Raw genomic sequence first — 20,042 nt, forward strand, 5'->3', positions numbered from 1 at the left:
ATGTTGCAAGTACACTTACAGTGCCCTATAGTGGTGTGTATATGAGTTTAGATGTACAATTCATACTGTGTGAACGGACATATGTGTAAATAGCATGTGACTCACAGTTTTATAATGCCTTGGTGTGATTGTGCATACTTCATTGAGACCTATTTTCTTGTTTGTTTTAAACAAACTTGTTTAAAACCTGTGTGTTGCTGCTGGAATGTCTCAATATCATCTGAGATACTGCCTAGGGGCTTCCCTACAGAAAGTTTCTGTTTGGAAAGGACTAGTCACACATTACTTGCACTAATCCCCACACACAGTTCTAGGAAAAAGAACAATTCAGTTTAGCTGTTTTGGTAAATAAAAAAAAAGTATCACTACATTTTATTAAGATAGAAACAAGTTGATAAAGTAAATTTTCTTGCTCCATATTAATAAAGAAGATGAAAGGACTAGTTTACTGTAAGAGTAACAGCTACAGCATCCAATTACTCCTCGTCATTTATCGACATTTCCCATGAACCACCAGGTGCTAATTTGTTGTAAAGGATTCAACTTAGTTAACTGCATATGTCTGACCCATGAATAATGAGACTTTATAAAGGTCAAGTATTTATTTAAAAACTTCAGAATGAAAATTAAATTGTGGATTATACCACCACACGGAATAGTATTACCAATCGACTATATGTCCGACTGAGTGATTAGACATTAAAACAGATATTATCTGTTTGCTTTTTCTTTAACCTTCAAATAACCCCCCAAAAATACAAATAACATACAACTGGCCTTGTCAAACACCTTATTTAGAAATAGGGACTTTCCCTTTCTTTTAAACCCTTATAGCACTCTAACTTAACTTATTTTTGAACAGTTCGGAACACATACTGTAAGAGTACTTTAGTCTTTAACACAATACACAGAAAATAAATGACAGTTTTTAATTAGTGGGCCCACCAAAAAAAAAAAAAAAGAAAGCTTGCAATATAATCAAAAAGCACCGCTGCAGGCCTGATATTGACGACACTCACTCACTATTGGTCCTCAATCCACAGTGACTGGTTTATATAAAGTCCTGATGACTGTCTATCCGTAAAACAGTCAGCTAATCCACGCCTCTCTCAGTAAAGGCGGAGAAAACGCAACAAAGTCCAAACAGTGGGCCCAGCGCAGGTGTAGCTAGTCTCTCCCTCTCCACAGGCTCCTGGGTAGACCTCCAGCATGTATCCAGCTCACCAAACACTTCTTCCTCGGTCCATCGGATGTCCCTTGGCGTTAGTGCACAACTAAGTTGTTGCATCTTTTAGCCGTTTTTGTCCCCAAAAAATGGCTCACCAAAGTTCCAGCACTCTTCACAGAGTCTCCTCGTCATCTCTTTCTTCTCTTTCGGTACTCCAGTTAGTCCTGCCCCTCAGTCAATCAGAATTCAGGAAAAGTGTAATCACCGAACACCAACTGATCTTAGGCAGAACAACAACAAAAAAAAATATTTCACACCTCATGTTGAGCTATACTTAACACACAACATTGTTCGTTCATAACCCTTGTATGAAGAAATGGGGTCCAACCGATCCCACACACGTAAAACTTGTATCATTTGCCATAGTCCTTTACGTTTGCCTCAGTCCTTGCATGTACAAAAGTTAAAGTGACAGAACACAATATTTTAATAGACTTTTTGCTTCACTTGTTTATTTTCTTTTTAATGAACTCAGGCTCATTTCAATCTCCTACCAAAAGACTTGGTAATCTTATTTTAAGATATGAAGTTGCATACATTAAAGGTATGCAACTTCATGTGGAGTACTTTGAGTCTGAGTGGACCATGTTCCGCACCTCCATTGTCAAGGTGGCTTATCGGAGCTGTGGCCGTAAAGTTGTCAGTGCCTGTTGCGGCAGCAAACCTCGAACCTGTTGGTGGACACGTTCGGTGAGGGATGCTGTCAGGCTGAAGACCTATCGGGCCTTTTTGGCATGTGGGCCCGGAACATGGGTACTGGGAGTCCAAACGGCATGTGGCTCAGGTAGTTGCTGAGGCAAAAACTTGGATGTGGGAGGAGTTCGGAGAGGCCATGGAGAAAAACCTCTGCATGGCTTCAAGGCGATTCTGGACCACTATCTGGCATTTCAGGAGGGGGAAGCAGTGCAGCACCAACACTGTTTCTAGTGGGGATGGTGTGTTGCTGACCTCGACTCGGGATGTTGTGGGCTGGTGGGCAGAATACTTTGAAGACCTCCTCTATCCCACCAACATGCCTTCCATTGAGCAAGTGGAACCTGGGGAATCTGGGTTGGGCTCCCCAATCTCTGGGGATGAGGTCGCCAAGGTGGTTAAAGAGCTCCACAGTGGCAATGAGATCCGCCCAGAGTTCCTTAAGGCTCTGGATGTTGTAGGGTAGTGTTGGTTAACGAGACTCTGCAATATTGCATAGACATCAGGAGAAGTTCTCCTGATTTGGCAGACTGGGGTGGTGTTCCCCCTGTTCAAGACGGGGGACCAGAGGTGTGCTCCAATTATAGAAGGGTCACAGTCTTAAGCCTCCCTGGCAAGGTCTATTCGGGGATCCGTGAGAAGAGGGTCTGTCGGATAGTTGAACCACGGATTCAGGAGGAGAAGATGAGGGGGTTATAGTGCCCCAAGTGGAGGAGTTTAAGTATCTTGGGATCTGGTTCATTAATGAGGGAAAAATTGAGCGGGACGGATGGGCGCAGCTTCTGCAGTGAAGCTGGTGCTGTAACGATGATCTGTAGTGATAAAAAAACAAAGCTCTAGATTTACTGGATGATGTACGTTGCTACCCTCATCTATGGGCATGAGCTTTGGGTCATGACCGAAAGAACAAGGTCACGGATACAAACGGCCGAAATGAGTTTTCTCCGCAGGGTGTCCAGGTTCTCCCTTAGAGATAGGTAAGTCATCCGGGATGGACTCAGAGTAGAGCCACTGCTCCCTCATGTTGAGAGGAGCCAGTTGAGGTGGCTCGGACATCTGTTTAGGATGCCTCCTGGACCCTTCCCTGCTGATTTGTTCCGGGCACGTCCCACCAGGAGGAGGCCCCGGGGAAGACTTGGGACATACTGGAGGGACTATGTTTCTCGGCTGGCCTGGGAACGCCTTGGGATTCCCCCAGAGGAGCTGGAACAAGTGGCTGGGGAGAAGAAAGTCTGAACCTCCCTACTGAGGCTGCTACCCCCATGACCTGATCCCGGATAAGTGTAAAAAGATGGATGGATGGAAAATTTAACCAAATGTTATTTTTAAAAAACCTCAATTTATTGTTTGATGCAGAATACTTATGTGAACCTTCTGAAACAGACTAACATTTTTTCTATGATCACAGGATGCATCTTTCTGACATGGTTGTTGAGGAAATGAGTTGCTGCTCACTCTGTTAGTTGGCCTCATATCATTTTTGCAACCTGAAACATAATCATCCTTGCAGTAATTATCCAATGGGATATTACTGCATAGAATATTTCTATATTTCTTTTGTTAAAACATTGCCATGATTGTTTTAGACAGTCAAAATACAGGTCCTTCTCAAAAAATGTGCATATTGTCATAAAGTTAATTGTTTTCCATAATGTAATGATAAAAATTAAACTGTCATATATTTTAGATTCATTGCACACCAACTGAAATATTTCAGGTCTTTWATTGTTTTAATACTGATGATTTTGGYATACAGCTCATGAAAACCCAAAATCCCTGTCTCAAAAAAWTWGCATATTTCATCCGACCAATAAAAGAAAAGTGTTTTAATACCAAAAAAGTCCACCTTCAAATAACTATGTGCAGTTATGCACTCAATACTTGGTCAGGAATCCTTTTGCAGCCTTCAATGCAGCATGGAGGCAATCAGCCTGTGGCTCTGCTGAAGTGTTATGGAGCCCAGGATGCTTCGATAGCCTTAAGCTCATCCAGAGTGTTGGGTCTTGTGTCTCTCAACTTTCTCTTCACAATATCCCACAGATTCTCTATGGGGTTCAGGTCAGGAGAGTAGGCAGGCCAATTGAGCACAGTAACACCATGGTCAGCAATACCAGTGGTTTTGGCACTGAGCAGGTGCCAGGTCGTGCTGAAAAATGAAATCTTCATCTCCATAAAGCTTTTCAGCAGATGGAAGCATGAAGGGCTCCAAAACCTCCTGATAGCTGCTGCATTGACCTGCCCTTGATAAAACACAGTGGACCAACACCAGCAGCTGACATGGCTCCCCAGACCATCACTGACTGTGGGTACTTGACACTGGACTTCTGGCATTTTGGCATTTCCTTCTCTCCAGTCTTCCTCCAGACTCTGGCACCTTGATTTCCGAATGACATGCAAAATTTGCTTTCATCCAAATAAAGTTCTTTGGACCACTGAGCAACAGTCCAATGCTGCTTCTCTGTAGTCCAGGTCAGGCGCTTCTGCCGCTGTTTTTGGTTCAAAAGTGGCTTGACCTTTGACCTGGGGAATGCAGCACCTGTAGCCCCTTTCCTGCACACGCCTGTGCACGGTGGCTCTGGATGTTTCTACTCCAGACTCAGTCCACTGCTTCCACAGGTCCCCCAAGGTCTAGAATCGGACCTTCTCCACAATCTTCCTCAGGGTCCGGTCACCTCTTCTCGTTGTACAGCGTTCTGACACACTTTTTCCTTCCCACTGAGGTGCCTTGATGCAGCACTCTGCAAACAGCCTATTCGTTCAGAAATTTCTTTCTGTGTCTTACCCTCTTGCTTGAGGGTGTCAATGATGACCTTCTGGACAGCAGTCAGGTCATCATTGACCCATGATTGCGGTTTTGAGTAATGAACCAGGCTGGGTGTTTTTAAAAGCCTCAGGAATCTTTTGCAGGTGTTTAGAGTTACTTTGTTGATTCAGATGATGAGGTTAACTGCTCGTTCAGAGAACCTTTTCATGATATGCTAATTTTTTGAGACAGGGATTTTGGGTTTTCATGAGCTGTATGCCAAAATCATCAGTATTAAAACAATAAAAGACCTGAAATATTTCAGTTGGTGTGCAATTAATCTAAAATATATGACAGTTTCATTTTTATCATTACATTATGGAAAATAATGAACTTTATCACAATATGCTAATTTTTGAGAAGGACCTGTATTAACACAGACCAAGGACCATATGAAAACCACTCTGCTGCTATCTCAGTGTCAGTTTTGTCCAACCATGTTCAGCTACACTAATTTTCATTATAAATACCTCATTTATGTTTTGTTTAAAAATAATTTGATCTTGGTTTAGAATCTGTTTCTCAGCAGAGACGCACAAAAAATATTTTTTTTTTTACTTGACTGTAAACAAATTCTGGCAGTAAAGAGTTAAGGGAATTGAAATCCAGGTAGTTCACTAACCAGATCAATCACAGGTTTCTGTAGAAAGCATGTCTCCATTGGAAATAATTTACTAGCAGGTATAGTAGAGTGACAGAAAACAAACAGATGCATTTATGTGTTGTGTGGATCAGTGGTGGGTGTTTGTGTGGAATTCAATTACTGAGGTCAATCTGTAAAAAATTCAAGTGTCAAGCATGACATACTTATTAAAATGAATGAGGCAGAAGATTTTGTTGATGCTGGTTATTTTGCATTTTTCTCTAAGCATTGGAATGATAGGAAATTAAAACAAGGAGCAGAAAACTATAAATGGAACAAACAGCTAAAATTCTAACGGCGATCAACCCATCATTATATTTGTATAGCAGCTTTCAGCAACAAAGCATTTTAAAGTGCTTTACTTACAAAGCACAACAATACAAAGTCATGCTTTAACAACTGAAGCATTACATTTTGTCAAGTGCCATGGTTGCACATCAGAATGTTCATTCATGTTTCCTTGATTGTTTCAAAAGCAAATCATAACAGGTGGGTTTTTAGTTTTTAAAAGCACTCGGTGTTTGAGCTGTTTTGCAGTTTTCTGTAAGTTTGTTCCAGATTTGTAGTGCATATCAATCTGTAAACTTGTAAATTTACAATGTTTTTTTCATTGTGGATGGTGATGCTGCGGGCAGATCTCCAGTAGCAGACATGTGGTAACTGTGGTTACAAATGAGAAGTCCCTGACATGCTAACAGCTCAGTTTTAAGTTTTCAGGCATTATAGACAATATTGCTGGATGACACCACTATTTAGTTTCCCTTTGGGATTGACTAAATATGTTTTGAACTTAAATTTGAATTATTTGTTGGCTCTGCTTATCCACCTCATTTGTTTGGTTGCTTCTCAAAGCCATAAAAAAGATAGTCCAAACATGCAATGTTTTAAGCAAAAAAGAAAACAACAGAATTTTAAAAAAGAACAAAGCAGAACTGATATAATGGCGCTCCACCAGTGTTGTGGTCAAGACCACCTAACCCGAGACCAAGACAAGACCAAGACCAGAGCGTATCGAGACCGAGACAAGACCAAGACTTATAGGGTCCAAGACCAAGTCAAGACCAAGACCAGCGGCCTACGCTAAATGATACGATAAAATATGAAATATGATCAAAATTGCTTCTCAAATTGATCTGAAAGATCCATATTCCCATAAAAACACCTAGATATTAAATACTTAATACATTTTACCAATATTAAAATGAAGTGCTTCCATCTTTGTGCTACAATCAACGGTGGTCTGGTGCCATCCCTAAAAAGATAACACCCTGGGTGTTTACCCATATTGCTCATGTCAGAAACCATCACTGTCTGCACCATTAAACATGGCAATTGAGGCAATGCCCTGACGGTAAATAATGCTCAACTATGAACACTGACCAAGGAGCAACAAAGAAGTAACCAAGCACAAGGCGCTCACCGTGACTGTTTTCACCCTCTCTCCCGCTACATGAACAGGTAGTCTGACACCGTGGCAGACATTACAGCTGCCACTTTGAACGAAAACAATCATAGAGCAATGTGCATGCTCTGCGTACTCTTTCGTTCTTGTGTTTTATTTATTTAATTAAAAAAATATCGATGTATATGATTAAATAAAATAATGATAGCTACTACTGCAGTATACGCAAAGCATTACAAGAACAAAGAACGGCTCTCAGTGACACTCCAGTCCTATTTTCTAAGTAAAGAGTCATTCAGAAGAATCGGACTGTCCCTGAATGTCACATCACTATGTTGCAGACTTTTGGACACAGCGTTGTCCCATATATGCAACAGGTCAGTCAACACCTCCGCACAATAATTCAGAGCAGTGAGTGACAACTTTTTTTCATCACAAATGCTTAGGTGTCTCTGTTCAGCTAGCTTTGCTAACATCACGTCAACTGAGCTTACCTTTCTTTGAGCTACTTTTATAAGTAACGAAAAAAGTTAGACGTAGTCCTCACCGTCTGTGAAAGCGAAGCGCTGCTGAGTTAGCTGTGGCCATCGGATTTCTTATGATTTATGTAGCGTAACTCTATTACTGACTATTAGACAGATCTTCTGCCGCTCAAAGGAAACCACTGCGCATGTCTCAGAGCCGCGTACGAGTGAAAGGTGGGGAGGGGGAGTAACAGAAACCCGTTATTGCTTGGATTTTAATCGGTGCGTTTTGCATCCACTGAAAACAAAGATGTTAACAAATAAACTGGACAGTATGCTGTACGCTTAGTGATATTTTCACAGTTGCGGTCTCGACTGGTCTTGAAATAAAATGCCGAGTCCTCAGCGCCCGAGACCGAAATCAAATGCGGTCGAGTCCGAGACCATCAAAAAATAGTCTCGAGACCAAGACCGATTTCGAGTACTACAACACTGCGCTCCACCATGCTACCACCATGAGCTGGAATATTCATTCTGTTTTAAGATGACTTTTGCTCCTCTGAATAAATGTACTAGAATGAAGGCTGAATTTGTGTCCAAGATTAATTTTTCATTAAGTTTTATCGCAATTAGTTAAAAAATACCACCTAAAATAATTACATAGAAGTTAACATTTTTAATTATTAGATTGTGTCTGCCAGGCTTTATTATTTTTTAATAAATTATGTGTTTCTATGTAATCCACCTGAGCAAACTTAAAGTTTATTCACATGCTGTTACTTCATTCTCTTATTTTTTTCTACTGCATATTTCGTTGCTGCACAAATAATGTGCACAAATAATGTGCACAAATAATGTGCAGCAGCGAACTACATGGATTGTTCTCCACGAAGCAGTAGAGAAAGTAATGAGTCTCCCACTTCCGTGTTTCTTTAAGAGCGCGCTGAGGTGAGGGAGGGGGCGGAGGGAATCTCCTGGCCGTGGTGTTCCCTGAGAGGCCGCTAGGCGCGTCTCTGCTCCATGAAAGTCTGCGACAGAGACCGTGGAGCTGGAGGAGAGGTGGATGGGAGGAGGGGGGGAGGAAACGAGAGCGAGAGAGAGGGAGAGAGGACGGCGTTTTATCAGCCAAGTGCAGCCTGAATCGTGAGGAGCGGACGATGGGGGGAAAAAATCCCTCTCCTGTTTCCTTTCCTCCAGCATCACCTTCATTAAGATGTAGACCGGTGCGCGTCCAGAAACCCGGAGCCTGCTGGTCACAGGAGAATCCTTCTTCCAACAGTTCTTAGTAAAGAACCAAACACATTTTGGATTTACAGCGCACTTGTTCTGAACTAAAAGGGGCTCCTTATTTCTTTCCACGCGTTTGGAGGTGTTGGACCGCATCAGAGCTGAGTTTTTACCTCTGGAGTGAGAAGTGCACCAGTTTGATTTCCCAACGCTGGAACATCAGGATTCTCTGTCCTTATGGGGCTTTTAGGAGGACTGGACCTTATCCTAACGGGACGTAACGCGAACAGGAATATTGTGTGAAGGAAGAAATAAAAGCGCAACGAATGGGATTCTTCTCTAACGGTAAATAAACGTCTAGACTAAATTCTGTAAGCTCCGTGAGGCGTTAAGTAATTTGGCTTTGAGGCTCTGCTTATTTCCCAGTGAAATCAAGCAACTACGATGGAGTGGGCTGATGTTTAGTACTTGATTTTTCACAGTAGAATTATCAGAATTATCCCGGAGATGTGTTGGTGAGCGTTAAGTCCAGATGAACGCTGCCTGACTTACAACATAAAATGAAATTGCATGTCTGTTTTATTGTTTTGTTTTTTTGGTTTTGTTTTTTTTCATTGTGGGTGATGGAAAGGTGAAGGGGGACGGGTGGGCAGGGGGACAAGGGGAGGGGGGTTCGTGGTGGTCTTTGTTGAGAAGCATAAAGAAAAGTCTTCTTTTTCCCTTTCTGTCAGCCACTTTTGACTCCCTCTCTCTGCGCTCCGAGCGCATAGACGCACAGAGTCGCGCACTCTCGCCGAGCGAGCTGCGCTAAACGTTAGACATTCTAGCGGGCGTCTGAAGAGGCTTTGCTGGGAGTTTGCGCCCACAAATAGGATTTTACAGCGAACAGAACGCGGATAAATCAGCGTGTCCTTTACCACCTGCGGAGTGGGAGTCTTCTGTCACTGACCAGGTTCTGTCTAAACTAATTTTTATCCACCCTCCTTGGAGTGTAATCTGTTTAACCTTTGGGGTTCAGTGGAATATGTCTCTTTACAATATTGCTGTTATGCAGGATGTGTGTCCAGATGAAGATAGAGCTCCCAGCGGGCTCAGTGTGAGGTGTCAGGACGGAGATGCGTCTGAGTGTAACTATATAGTGTAACTATCTTCTTCCCGTCTCAGAAGCGGGAGGCGGAGGAAAGTTGCGCCTGTCGGCCACTGCGGGGGCACCATCACCATATAAAACTGGATGAATGCGGTAGTTGTGAGGATGTGTGTGTCTATCTGTGTGTGCGCACCTAACGACTTTTGCCACACAAAAAAGAAGTGAAGGTTCCGGGTGCTTGGATATCTGGTTGCCACATTCATTCTTTAAGGACAGAATCCTTTAAAAAAAAAGCTTTGTGTGACATTCAGAGAGCCTCAGTGGTTAGATATGTTGGCTGATGTGCAGGGTCAGTCCAAGCCTCCATGGGGCCTTAAGCAGAATTTGGTTTTGGGGCCTTCTATTTCTGCTAACAACGTGGATTTCTGCAATCAACAGACAATTAGATCATTCACACACCTATGATAAACGTATTGCATCTCTGATAGTGCTGTTTACATTATACCTTGTATGTATAGGATGCATTTATTGGTCGGCCGATTTATCGGCGCCGATAAATCGCCGATTACCTTAATTTTTGGAGATCGGTGAACGGCCAGTACTTACATGTGAAGCAAATCTTGTCCCCTGATCTTATCTCACTCAGCAAAGGTTTAAAAATCAGCGTCTGTCCTCTTCTGCTCTGCACTGAGAGGTTTGACAGACAGACAGGCCCATCAGGTCAGGTCTGCATGTTTACGATAACAATAATCATCCCACTGTAACCAGCTCATCAAATTTCTTCCTATATTTAGCAACATTTCATACAAAAAAAATCAAAATCAGCAAGGATGGGCTTTTTAAAGTTCGGTAACTGGCAGTCGGTTGGGAGGGTTGCTGGTGCCCATCTCCAGCTAACGTTCTGGGCGAGAGGCGGGGTCACCCTGGACAGGTCGCCAGTCTGTCGCAGGGCAGGCGTAATTCCAATAGCTAAAAATTAACTTTATACTTGATGAATCTTTCTTACCTGAGAATGTAGACCAGTACCGGGTTGATATTGAGCCTTCAAATGATTTTGAAGGTATGTTGAAGAAGTTTAGAAGTTGATGTAAAAATAATGGGGCTGCACAGTGACGCAGTTGGTAGAGCTGTTGCCTTGCTCAAGAAGGTTCTGGGTTTGATTCCCGGCCCCGGTCCTTCTGCATGGAGTTTGCATGTTCTTCCTGTGCATGCGTGGGTTTTCTCCAGGTACTCCGGTTTCCTCCCACAGTCCAAAAACATGACTGTCAGGTTAATTGGCCTCTCCAAATTGTCGCTAGGTGTGAGTGTGTGTGTGCATGGTTGTTTGTCTCTGTGTTGCCCTGCGACAGACTGGCGACCTGTCCAGGGTGACCCCACCTCTCACCCGGAACGTTAGCTGGAGATGGGCACCAGCTACCCTCCCAACCCCTCTAAGGGACAAGGGTGCAAGAAAATGGATGGATGGATGTAAAAATAATGTTTGTTTTAGCCACATAAATGATTATGCTCAGCAGCAAACAACATATCGCCAATGCAGTCATGTTGGCCAATGTAAAACATTTTGCTAGAAAATATCATTGTTTTAATTCTTGTTATCAAATCTTATCAAACACACCGCTTTGAAGCCAAAAAACATTAGAAACATTTCCGGTCAACCAGGAGAATGAAGTCATTTAAAGTTAAAACTCAGTTTCGCGCAAATGCAAACATGGTAGCATACATGTTTGGCTTTTCAACTGAACCATTCAAGGTTGCTATCAAGCTAAGTTTCTGTTAGCAGCTTCATAAATCTTTTTGATAAACATTACATTGCCAAGACACATTAAAACAAACGTTTACCTGGGCTCTTTTGCTGTCTTCGTCTTTCTTTTCTCTCTCCCTGATGTACCAGTCAATTTTTGCAATATTGTTTTGCCAACTTATCTTCCACCGGAGCTTTGGAGGTTTGAACGCGCACTGCACATTGCAGCTCATATTACCAGCGAAGCGTGACCTAACACGGCCACAAGGGGGACCCTAAGAGAAATTTTGTTTTTACTATTTCTTCGGCTGCTTAGTTTGCTTTTGCCTTAGGCTAGCTCTGCTGATGTGGAAACACATACACTCAGAAATAACAATGTGGCAACCAAAAATTTAAAAATGGGCAACAATGTCATTCATTCTAAAAGTGCAAAAAATATGTTAAAATATAAAATGTAACATTCCAATTATTTACAAAATGTTTGAGCCAATAGCATAACATTTTCCCAATAGCTTATTTAGACATTAGTTGGTTATAATGTTATTGATTTGATTAAGAAGATCAATTAAAAACGTAACAGTGCTATACAAGAAGGCAGGGCTGGACATACCTGGACGTGGGGCCGTGGGCTGCAGCCAGTTTTGGTGCCGACTAGAAAATAATTATTTTCCTAATGCCAATTACATTAATAGGTATTCCTGTACTTCAGCAGGTATTAATTGATGCATGATAGGTTTAATAAGTCCACTAGCCATTAACTCCATGTTCTTAAAGAAATCAATTATAACTTCTGAATTTTCAAATATTTGAATATGTCTATTGTACGGGTGCTGTGTTGGTGTGGGGGTAGAGCACAACTCACATAAGGAGACCTGAGTTCTCGATGCGACTGTTGCAGGTTCGAGTCCCGACTTGGCAACCATAGCTGCATGTCTTCTCCCTCTTTCATTACCCACTTTCCTGTCTGACCACTCACAAATAAAGGCTGCTAGAGTCAGTAACATCTTTGTCAAAGAACAAGAATTGTTTATATTAATAAAAATCCTAAAATAATACAACTCACATGATTTGTGCCTGAGTTTTATGTAAAGTGTAATGTTAGCAAAATACACATTCATAAAAAAAATGTTCCCCTCTATTCCTCTCACCCCCGCTCCTCCCCAAAAAGAAAAGAATATGTATATTTTCCAACTCCCACCACAAAAAATAAATAAAACTGTCCCTCTGCTACTGCCTCTGTCCTTTCTAAAGTCTGTAGGTCTAAACTAGATGCTAAACTTTAGACTTCTAGAATTCTCATATTCTGCTAAATAAAGTATCAAATTCAATTTCAGCAAATGTAAGAAACATTATGAAAATATTGCCCCTTTGTCATATTATGAGTTTACATGTAAAAATATACCCTGCAATGGACTGCAATGTCCAGGGTGACCCTGCCTCTGACGCGTTGAATGCTGGAGATAGACTCAAAACTTTAATGGGATGAACGTGTAAGGTAATGATGGATGGATGGATGAATGGATGGATGGATGAATGGATGGATGTCTAAACTCAAAGGCAGCATTATAAATAAAACATTTGGTATGAAAGCTCATTCTCAAACTGCCTCCCACAACCACAGTTAAAGAGAGTGATGCTAAGTAGTTATTACATATGCTCATGCTTATAAGTAAGCATGAAAATAGTGCAACTATAATTTTCAGAAGCAAAATGCATAAAAACTGTGAAACTTCTTTTATTTCTAAAAAAAAGCATGTTATTGCAGTATCAGCTGCAGTCATTACATTTTCAAAAGATGTTTTTGTTACATACTAATCAGCCAATTTCTTGTTACATTATTGGTAAAATGTTTCTTTGTTTTAGGATATGCATTGCATAATAAAGGATTTGATTTATTTTTGGCTGGAATATTTCAATACTTATGGGTTGGTGGTAAACATGGACGTATCCTCCTTCCATGTTGTTGGGAGCTGTTGTCACCTCATGGATCCAGTTTGTGGGTGGGAGCAGACCTGAGCAGAGCAGGTCTGCTCCGTTGTAATGCTCCACTCCTTCAGAGCTAAAATATTCTGTAAAAAAAAAGTAGAAGAGCAAAAGCCATGACACCATGTGACATGAATGCTATTCCTGGTGGTGTGATGAAGACGAAATCTGCCACTGACCTTTTTAATGAACTTTGATTTTTTTGTTATTTCTTCTCCATTTGCATTTGTCCTGTGTGGTTGGTCTTGGTGTGTGTGGGTGTGTGTGTGTGTGTGTGTGTGTGTGGAAGACGGGCCACATGGGCTCTGATCTACATATCTCAGAAAACTTCTGCTCTCCTCATCGATGTCTTCCTCGTTTTTTCTCCCCATTCGGTAGCGCTCCCCTGATGCCAGCACTCCTTCCTCTCCCCCTCTCCAATCATTATCTGCCGTTTCTATACTTAGGATTATGCCTCTTTGTAAATTATACACTTCCAGTTGACTTATGGTGGTTTATTGTTATTTCTGAAGAGCTCTTTCCTTTTTACTATTGTTTTATTGTTGTTGAAGCTGCTCTGTATTTATAGCCAGCTTGTGAAATTGCTGTTTCAATACATCATGCATGGGCCGTTCTGGCTGTTTTCAACCAGTGACGCTTGCCGTAGCTTTGGTAAATCATTCCCTACCTGCCCTGCCAAAGAAGTATATAGACCTGGCATTGCTAGCAGCCACCTCTCCTCCTGACTGAAACGATCATCACGGATGATGTGGCCTCTCCCTGCAGACCTGAGGTGGCCATAAGCTTTATGCAGTGTCACTGAGTGCACGCTTTTACTTCCAGCTCGTCACATACGGCTGCTCTGTCAGCTCCAGCAGCCCTCAAATTGTAATACGCTGGCTTCTCTTTACTGCATTTTCAATGCGCAGCATTAACATTGTAATAGGCTGTATATTAAGCCAGACTATGATCTCCTCCCTCACCGAGCCAACTAGTTTGGGCCATCCTCTCAAACCAAAAAGGTGATAAGAAACAAATAAACAAGAGTATTCTCACATAACCCTTGAACTGCAGCCTTAAGGCAAAACACTGGCCTTCGCCTCACAACTTAGCCCATCACCAGTCCATTTCCCTGCTTGTATAGATTCTGTAGTCTGAATATAGTGTAGCAGCTCCTGCACATTGCCAGCATACTGGCCTGTGGTGTGAGCTGCTGCTGCTTGTGTGTGATTCCTCAGACATCGAAGGGCCGCCTCTCGCGTGCAAGGAGCTTGGGTTTCTTTATGCAGTAGAATCAGGCATTTTGTGCCATAAACATCTTTGTTTACTTTCTTTGACAAAGATGTGACACTATACTCATAACCTTGTCACTGTTGCTGGATGAAGATCATCACTATTTTGACTTCTGCCAAAACATCCTATTTTGTTAAAGACAGTTTGAACTGGGGTGTTTTACACCTTATAGGCATATTTCCTACAGAAACCCTTCCCTGGAGTCAGAGGAGTTTTTGTTTGTTTCCTCTGTTTAGGACAAAAACAGATTACCGGGATGGAAATTTACTGAGAAAAAAGGTCCCTGTACTAACTCCGTCAAATTCCTTTTAAACTTGGTTTTCTTTATGCTTCGAGTTTGTAGCCATCACTCCTCTTTTGCCAAGGCTCATCAACTTCTTTTGACTTTTATCTTCTCGCTTCAGAGGCTGAAAAAATGTAAAGCTTTTGCCATTTCCCCTTTCGACAAAAAATGGTCTTTTTCTGAACCTACTAGCCATTTTAGGCTTGTTTTAAATGTCCAGCAGTTAATATATTGGCTTTGATCCCAATCCTAGAAAAAGGTTTTTAACTATTAACGCTTACCATAACTAAAAGGTGGTAAGTGATGGTTCAGTTAGTTTTGATAATTTACCCGTCTTTGCTTTTGTTTCCTTTTGGGGGTGGAAGCTGAAAATGTCTGGTTCTGGATCAGTGGTCTATAAACACTGCTGAATGCTCTTTATTTTAGGATCTAATTATACTGTAATCAGGCAGTGAGGAAACCATTACAGTAATTGAATTTTGCATCTTTCTTTACTGAGACAGCAAAAAATAAATTAGGTATTGATAGTAAGGACATAGATGTTTTTACTCAGCTACTCTGTCTTTGGTCTGAAGGGAAAAAGCTTCTTTCCTCTATTTCTGGTCACAAGCTGTTGCTGCTTAGATTCACTGCATATTTTATTGGATACTAACCAGGATGAAGGAAACTCAAAGTCAAAATATATCCTGGTAAAGAAGACAAAACATATTAAAGCAGTCATAATATAAGACATAACCTACCCACTATGATCAGCTTAGTAGTTAATTACTTGTTAGGTTAGGTACTCAGGCTCTCAGTCAGTTATCATTTTGTTGAGTTTATAACAAGAGTTGCAAAACAAGAGCATATAAATGATGCAAAAAGTCAACATAATGAAGGGGCAAATTTAAAAATATCAATTCCAAGCAGATCACAAAATCTGCTTGGAATTGCTTTTTAAATCTTTCTAGACTCCTGTGAAAATTAGTCATAATTTTATGTTTACCTTCCAAATAATTAAATCACAGTTTGCAGAATTTAAGTAACTGTTGCCAACAGGTTATGCCACGTATTGTGTCTGTGTGAAACAACTAACTTTAGTGTAGGCAATGGTGATTAAATGATTAATAATTTATAATATGATGACTTCAAGAACCTAGTGTGTCAAACAGAGGGCCCCAAATTTGCTGAACTTGTTTCTGCATTATATTTTTTCTGCTGTCAGTCTGGTGGTTGCTGTTATTAATGACTTGTGTCAGTTCAGAAAATGTTAATTTCTCCTCATCAGGTTTTAAATCTGCAGCTCCTCCTGCTAGGCCAGACACAGCCATCTCAAGGAACCAACGTCACCAAAATGTATGAACTTATTACAATTTTACAACAATAAAGAATTAAACCTTTCTGCAGAATCTCATCTCAACTTGCTTACCTTGGAGAAACTTTGTAATTCATTGTATCTTTGGGACTCTTGAACTAAACTATAAAATTTTATGAACATGCGACAAAATTTTCAACCATTTTATTTTCCACCATAAATAGGTAGAATATACATATATCTATGTTGTTCTTAAAGAAATCACTTTTAACTTCAAAGTTTTCAAATATTTGAATATGTCTATTGTAGGGGTGCTGTGGTGGTGCAGGGGGTATAGCACAACTCACATTATGGAGCTCTCAACGCTTCTGTCGCAGGCTCGAGTCCCAGCCTGGTGACCATAGCTGCATGTCCTCCCCCTCCTTCATTACCCACTTTCCTGTCTGACCACTCACAAATAAAGGCTGCTAGAGTCAGCAAAACCTTTGTAAAAAAAGATATATATGAATTGTTTATATTAATAAAAATGCTATCTAGGTCTTGTAGACCTAGATAAGAAAGAGTGAACTAGACTTGATGGTGGTATGTAAGCAGGAGTCTGGGCATTTTTGGGGTTTTGACTTGTACTTTAGATAGAAAGTAGCATGTACCCTCTGGAGACCTGATGTCCTCATATGTGGAGATTACATATTTGCCTTTCTGCCTATGATATTTCATTTTTTCAAGTTGGACCCTTTGGCCTCAGTAGTAGACACTACCAGAATCTTCTGGTGGTATTATGACAATATAGCATGCATTTCAGTGAAAACAAGATGGTGGGAATCCCAGTAAAAAGTATTTACAACAACGCAAATTAAGCTTGAAACTAGTGTACTTATGAACAGCAGCTTCATAAAACAGAAAAATTGGACACATTTTTGCAATTGCAGCAAAGTACAATGTCGGTAAAGTTGAAGTACTCATTTGGGGACATCAGGACTATATTTCCGTAATACTTGCGGACAGTGATGGCATAATTACTTTGAAATTGTAACAATTACTGATTACTCCTTGAAAAAGTAACTTAGATGATTGATTACTTGTTTTGGAAAGTAACTAAGTTACATTAAAATTAACTTTTTAGTTACTTTCAGCAGCTGTTGACAATAATGTTCCACCACCTGTGAAAATTACATTGAGCTTTGCCAATACTTAATTGCAAGTTATTTTATAATAGTAAATTCAAGAATGTGTCTCTATTTATAAGGTTGAACTGAATGGGAAATTGTTTAATGGTTACAACAGTACATAAAAACTTTTGTAATTTTTGCATGTTTTCGTGTAGTCCCCTATTGTCTGGAAAACTAAATAGGATTTTAGAGTTTCTCTCCCTCCCTGCCTCAGCTTCCAGGTTCTGTGTTACGGTCCTGCGTTTGCTGTCCGAACGCAATGCACAGCGCTCATTCTGCGGCTCCACAACTCAGATAGGTGCACAGATTTGTGACACTTATGTTAATATTAATGATTAGTTTAGTTGCGCAACTCTACGGACACGTTCATTTATGACTGCTTTCACGTTTATTGCGCTGTTCATATTAGTCTCAATGTTTGCAGTTTTCTGGAGGGTAACGCGAAGCTTGACGTCATTCACAGCACACATATTTAACTTGACACCAGGCCTGGTGGCATGGGCGGGTATTAGGGGGCACTGCCTGCCCATGTAGTCAGCCTTGCCCCCCCCTGAACTGTAAGCTATTTGTTGTTTTTACCTCAGAATGGACAACTCTCTGTTATTCCTATATTGATTTAATACAGTAGGGGCTTCCACACTTCCCATATACCTTCTGTCACTTTTGTCAGCAGTTAAAACGATTTAATCTGCTGTTAACAAGTCGTAACATGTTTTTCTGAGCCGCCTTGCAACATAGACATGAATACGTAGTCGAATCATGGGGCGGGTCGGCCCGTTGCTGGGATACGTCACAGCGTCCGCAATATTGAATGTGGCTTCTCTGCCAGTAAGCCAATACAAGTAAATGGACCGAACTTCAGGAAGTGCCGTTCTACAAAGTATTTTAAGTTAATACCTGTCATTGACAAATTTTCTCACACACACTAATATATTTGGTAATCAAAAAAATTACTATAGACAGAGTTTCTAACTTTTGATGTGATTATTTAATTGTTTTGGGGCATTTCTGAATAAAGAGCACAATGTTTTTGTTTGATATAAATTATTCTGCTAATTTTTATATTGACATTGATGAACAGACACACACCTTTATAGTGTTTTATTATAGAACATATTTACATAATACAACCAATTTATATAATTCCATAATTTAATGTACATTTAACGTTTCAAGACAATAAACAAATTATTTTCTTGTATTTATTTTTTATACATTATTGAGAAATGACTTTTGATTTATAAATCAGTTATTGTCAAACATTAAACTACATACTGTTGTTTTCGGACTATAAGGTTCTTTAGCAGGAAGTGAATCATGGACCTTACCACAGGGGCCGCGTTTCATTGGCTAATGCCCATTTTACGTCACAGCGCAGCTATCACGTGCTTGACCGTCTCACAAACGGAAGCTACTGTAGTAAATACATTCTAATGTACATTGTGGACTAGCAGACCGGCAGAAAGTTTTTGCGTCAGGACTCGAAAAAGAATGGTTTTCCACCGTCAGTGGGGTATATGTACAGGCGATGTCAGGTATCCTGATTGTGTTTGTGGAACTAAAATTCACAGATTTACAAAATCTGTAATGGAATGTCTTGCTTGGATTAAAGCTTGTGCACGACCACATTTGCAGCTCAACCGTAGTAGGATCAATAAGAACAAAGTGTCTGCTGGTGTAAGTATTATTGCTTTGCTTTCTTTGTCTTTAGTGAATGAAAAAAAGAAAGTCAATAATAAAAACCTCCATTATGAAAACCTTTTAGCTAAGTACAGCATAATGGCAGTACCGATACAACTTCTCTACCTTGAAGCCTGTCTGTTACACAGTCTTACATTAGCTGAACAGATCAATATGCAATGTGTACCGTATCTGACATACATTAAAGATTTTATTTTACCTGAAAGGGCTTTTTACTAAACTGTAATCGTGTTAGCCACGCTAGCACCAAGTACCGTGAATAAGGCCTAGGCACATTCGAACCCTCTAAAACATGAATGCCCGACTTACCCAGCCTTGCAAGAACAATAGGCATCAGTGATCTTGTCCACAGCTATATTTATGCTGAGGGTGTGAGGATCTGCTGTTTTCCTCATCGACCGGTAGCTTTTCGCTGTGACGAGCACAATGTTGGAGGCATCGCGTGGCTAAAACACCTTGATGTCATCCAAAAAAGATGACATGAACTTGTTGGTTCCCCTGTCCATTGTCGTGGCTGATATTTTGTGAAAATCCGGCAGAAATGCTAAACTAATCGACTCAGAAATACTCTGCAGAGAGTCAGTCAAAATGAAAAATGCCATGTTTACACATAGAAGCTAAGCACGGCGAGGCTTTGCTTGTGAGACATGTAGTCACGTGGGACTTTCGAGGGGCGTTTCTGGGCGCAGCTTGGTAAGGTCCATTGGAAGTCAAAATTGGAAATCAAAGAAGAAAGTGCTAACAAGCACATGCTAGCATCAGGCACGACGGAGAAATTTCTTCAAACTCATATGATACAGCTTTTAAGTTGAAGTCTATTGATATAGCAGTACAGGAGGGAAATAGAGCCGCTGCACGTAAGCTCGGCGTGAATGAAACCATGGTTCGGTGTTGGAGACAGCAGATTTATTAGGATGCAACCCTCTGCTGGGTCCTTGTGGAAAACCGAGAGCGGCGGAGATACCAGTGTCTTATAGCCCGGTGCGGCTTATATATGTACATTTCCAGTTTAAAAAAAAAAAAAATTGTAGCTGCAGCTTACGATATGGTGC

General features: G+C 40.8%; 1 protein-coding gene across 4 annotated transcripts in view; it reads left to right on the top strand.

The window, feature by feature from the left end:
- The first annotated feature begins 8,306 nt into the window (after positions 1 to 8,306).
- The window catches only part of nlgn1 (neuroligin 1), a 378,835-nt gene continuing 367,099 nt past the window's right edge, over positions 8,307 to 20,042 (top strand). For 3 of the 4 annotated variants that reach the window (XM_017304370.1, XM_008407824.2, XM_008407825.2), the window contains exon 1: positions 8,307 to 8,805. The gene's annotated coding sequence lies outside the window, so the exon portion shown is untranslated. The remainder of the gene's footprint in view (positions 8,806 to 20,042) is intronic. The other variant, XM_008407822.2, reaches the window with a different exon arrangement.

The sequence above is a fragment of the Poecilia reticulata genome, linkage group LG4 (assembly GCF_000633615.1).
Source record: "Poecilia reticulata strain Guanapo linkage group LG4, Guppy_female_1.0+MT, whole genome shotgun sequence".
Classification (NCBI taxonomy): domain Eukaryota; kingdom Metazoa; phylum Chordata; class Actinopteri; order Cyprinodontiformes; family Poeciliidae; genus Poecilia; species Poecilia reticulata.